Below are 4,737 nucleotides of genomic sequence, written 5' to 3'. Positions count from 1 at the left end.
CATGCCATCTGCCTTGTCCACTTACTAGCAGGATAGAAGAGAAAACCACCTGTGTGCCCATCTCCTTCAGCACGCACCCCAGAGCGTGGTAGTCCTCCATCAGGTGATCAGGGCTCCTCCTGGCCGCATCGTTAGTACCCACATGGACTAGGACCATAGGGTAATAATCAGTGGGCTGAATTACAGTCTGGACCATCCCTTTCACGTCCTGAATCCTCGCTCCAGGTAGGCAGTATACCTTGCGTGCTGAGGGGTCCCGGCGACAGATAGGGCCCTCTGTACCTCTCAGGATGGAGTCACCAATAACGATCACGTGACGCTTCTTCCTTCTGGCCTTCTTGTCTCCTTCGGCTTGCACAGGACACGGTGTGCGTGGAGTTGCCTCCTCCCCGGTTTCGTCCTCTCAGTCCTTCTCCTCCAGGGCTGCCAGTGCTTCGTACCTGTTCTCCAGCCGGACTGTAGGAACTGGTGCTGCCATGTCTCGAGCAGCCCTGGCACGGGAGGTGACCATCTGCCACTTAGCAGTGGAGGGTTCATCTTGAGGTGCATCCTCCTTGGTCATACAACCCTGCAGGGAAAGAAAATAGCTGTCAATTTCTTCCTCTGCCTCCCTGATTCCCCTCAGCCTGCTAACCTCCTCCTGGAGCTCCCTCACCTGCGCCTCCAGGGCCCTAAGGTGGGCGCCTGCAGGGCAGGTGTGGGTGTCCCCAGTCCCTGCCCCCCCAGGCCTTGCTGGGCAGCTCCCGCAGGCCAGGGGGTTGGGGGACGCCAGCCCGCCCGCGGGCTCCATGTGGGTGGAGGCCTCAGACAAGCCCCGGGAAGGCCGTGCCCCCAGGGCAGGGGCCCTGGCAGCACTCTGTGTTGACACCATCGTAGGAGTTTTTAGCTGAGTTCGGGTCCTCTGGCCCACGCTAACAAGACTCGGTCTCTCGGCCCCTCCTGCTCCCCCTCCGGCGCGAACGCTGGCACAAACGCCGGCGCACACTGTTCGCATGGCTCGGGAGCGTGGCTCCCTACCGGCTCAGCTAAGAGGGATCCGGGGGGCTTCCCCAGAACTGTGCTTTCATAAGCACAGTCTTTCATAAGCCCTGTGTACTTTGTATTACCAATGTCTGCTCCAGCAATGCTAGAATGTCATGACAGCTTTAATGATTTTTATTACCATGAAAACACTTTATTTCTATCTACGTACAACTCTACCTGGTTTTTGATAAAGCATATGGACCAAATATTTGTTTATTTTGTGTATATTTGAGGCTGGGCTTTTCTGTTGCATTTTGTGCATAATCCAGTCCACTTTGGAAGTCTACTCTTGAAATGTCTAGGTAATCCAGCTCAGAATCTCTATATCCACCCAGATGCAGAGATGGTTTCAGCTTCTGCTACTGTATTCTTTTCCAGGAACAGTCCAGGGAATTAGCTGTACAACTCAATTAACATTCCCCTGTAGAGAATTGTAGAGGGATAAACAGGGCAGATGCACAGAACAAAACGCTTTTTGGATGTAGCAAGATCACAAAATCTTTGTTCAGAAATGCAAATAACAGTGTATTAAGGAATGCCTGGTCCACAAAGCCAGAAGTAAAATAGATGAAACAGTTCATATACAATAGAACTGTTCTTTTAGGTTCCACAGACTCAGGCAGACATCACTGCCTTAAATTATTCTTGATTCATCTGTTCCAGATGATCTTCACAACCATAAGGTATGTTTCACACTAAAATAGAACCTGAGTTTTTGTAGCACAGTTCTGGGGAAGGTTTTGATGTCAGTGATGGCCATCTGAGGTATGGAATTACTAAGAGACCAGTGAAGTTAATTGGAATCCCACACTGTATCTTTCTGACATTTTTCTAAAGTGTGTAGGTACTAAATGCTTGGTTAGGCTGAGAGATGATCTTGCAATTCAGTCTTTGTGAATCTCAAGTCACTGTGCCTCATAACACATGCATGTAAGCTGAAGTTGACTTCATTTGATGCATGGGGAGTCTGATTTGAAAAGTATAATCACCATGTTAACAAACTATGGTTGTGCTTGTAGCTGTGCAATGTCTAGCACAATGGTCCATGATTGTGGCTCCCAGGTGTTGCAATAATACTATTAATAATGGATTCATAAATTCATAGATTGTTAGGGGCTGGACCTTGTAGATCAACAGGTCTAGTCCCCCTGCACTAAGCAGGAAAAGACAACTGGAGTCAAGTGACCCCAGCGAAGTGACTGTCCAGTCTCCTTTTGAGGATTTCCAGGGTAGGTGGCTGGAAACACCACTGGAGGGAGTTAATTCCAGTCTGGACATCCTGACCGTGAAGGAGTTTTTCCTGGAATTGAGCCTGAAGCGGCCTTCCAGGAGTTTGTATCCATCGCTCCTGGTCTTCCCCAGGGATGCCCTTGTGAACAGCTGTTCACAGAGTTCTTGATGTACTCCCCTGATGTAGCAGTAAGCCGCTACCATGTCCCCTCTCAGCCTTCTCTTCTGTAGGCTGAAGAGGCCCAAGTCCCTCAGCCTCTCCTTGTATTACTTATCTTGCAAGTCCAGATCATATGGGTGGCTCTTCTCTGGACCCGCTTAAGTTTTTCCATGTCCTTGTTGAAGTGCAGCGCCTACAGCTGGACACAGTACTCCAGCTGCAGTCTCACCAGTGCGGTGTACAGTGGGAGTATCACTTCCTTAGTTTTGCGTGAGCTGCAATGCTTAATGCATGCCAGTGTGTTTGTCCTGCTGGCCACAGCATCACACTGCTAGCTCATGGTCATATGATGGTTGATCATTACCACCAGGTCCCTTTCAGCCGTGGTGCAAGTCAAATTTTTGTCAGCGAGCCTGTAGATATGTTGGGGATTGTTTGGTCCCAGATGGAGCACCTTACACTTCTGAGTGTTGAATTTCATCTGGTTCTGGTTTGCACAAGTCTCCAGCCTGTCCAGGTCCACCAGTATCTGTAACCTATGTTCTGTCATGACCATGCTCACCCATAACTATGTTTTGTCTGCAAACTCGGCCAGCAAGCTTTTCACCCTCACTCAGTTCACCCTCACCCTCAATTCAAATCATTGATAAAGATGTTGAAAAGCACTGGTCCAAGCATGGACCCCTTAAGGGACACCATGGCCACTTCTTGCCAGGATGTCACAGATCCATTCATGAGAACTCTCTGGGTCCAACCATGCAGCCAGTTTTCCACCTGCTGAACTGTTGAGCAGTTAAGTCCACAATCTTCCAGATTTCCAACAAGGATATCGTGGGATACTAGATCAAAAGCCTTTTGGAAGTCTAGGTATATAATGTCCACCTTCTCTCCCATCTCCAGGTGGTGAGAGACCTGTTTGTAGAAGGAGATGAGATTGGTAAGACAAGACTTACCCACAACAAAGCCATGTCGGCTGTTGTTCAGAATCTTACCCTCAACAGGCATATTGCACATAGACTCTTTAATGAGTTTTTCCAGGGTTTTTCCTGGGATGGAAGTTAGGCTGATTGGCCTGGGTTGCCTGGGTCCTCCCTCTTCCCCTTCTTGAAGATGGGCACAACGTTAACCCTCTTTGAATCCTCAGGGATCTCCCCTGTATGCCATGATTATTGAAGGAGTTTTGCCAGGGGTTCCACAATGACCTCAGCCAGCTCCATCAGCACTCTTGGGTGAAGTCCATCTGGTCCTGCTGACTTATAAATGTCTAGATTTTCTAGTTGGTTTTGCACCAGATCAGCATCCACAGTGGGAAGGTTGTCATTCCCACCATGCCCCCTGTGATCCATATCTCACTTGTCTTTCCCCTTGGTCTGGTGAAGTACTGCAGCAAAGTGGGGATTCAACAGTTCATTTTTTTCTGGAGTGTCTATTACCAGCTGTCCCGAGGTGTTAAGCAGGGGCCCCACACTTCCATTTGTTTTCCTTCTCCCTATATAACTAAAGAAGGACTTCTTATTGTCCTTGGCTAACTTACACTCAGTCACTGCCTTAACTTTCCTAATTATTTCCCTACAAGTGTAGACCACTCTTGAATAGTCCTCCTTGAAGATTGTTCCTAGCTTCCACTATATGTAAGCCTCTTTTTTTTTTCTTCAAGAGGACCACAATGTTGCTTTTGAGCCAGGAGAGCTTGCCAGCCCTTCTGCTACCGTTCCTCTCCATGGGAACAGTTTTCTTTTGTGCTTCAAGGATCGTGTCCTTGAGGAATGACCACTCTTTGTGCACCCCATTTGCCTTCTGTCCCTGCTCCCACATTGCCTCTTCTAGTGCCCTGAGCCTGTTGAAGTCAGCATTTTTGAAGTCCAGGACTTCAGCCTTGCTAGTTGATTTGTAAACCTTGCAGTGGACAGTGAACCTGATGAGCTTATGGTTGCTGTCACTCAGGCTACCCTCAGTGTTCAAGCTACCCACCAGATCATATCATTTGGCCAAGACCAAGTCCGACCATGGAGCCAATTTCCCACCATGATCCGCTAGCTGGGAAATTGGCTCCGTGGTTGGACCCAGAGGGTAGTAATTGATGGCAGTCACTCATCATGGTGTCCCGTGACCAGTGGGGTCCCCCAAGACTCTGTCCTTGGACCCATATTGTTCAACATATTCATTAATGATGTGGACATTGGAGTCAGGAGCGGACTGGCCAAGTTCACCAATGACACGAAACTTTGGGGCAAAGCATCCATGCCAGAAGACAGGCGAGTGATGCAGGCTGACCTGGACAGGCTCAGCAAATGGGCGGACAAGAACCTGATGGTGGTTAACAC

General features: G+C 49.0%; 1 protein-coding gene across 1 annotated transcript in view; it reads left to right on the top strand.

Annotated features, from left to right (window-relative positions):
• The window catches only part of TRPM8 (transient receptor potential cation channel subfamily M member 8), a 122,854-nt gene that overhangs the window by 11,121 nt on the left and 106,996 nt on the right, over positions 1-4,737 (top strand). The window lies entirely within an intron of this gene.

Source organism: Crocodylus porosus, unplaced genomic scaffold, assembly GCF_001723895.1.
Source record: "Crocodylus porosus isolate Cpor-Errol unplaced genomic scaffold, CroPor_comp1, whole genome shotgun sequence".
Taxonomy (NCBI): Eukaryota; Metazoa; Chordata; order Crocodylia; family Crocodylidae; genus Crocodylus; species Crocodylus porosus.
The sequence above is the reverse complement of the archived record's forward strand: the minus strand, read 5'-3'. Positions and strand labels throughout refer to the sequence as shown.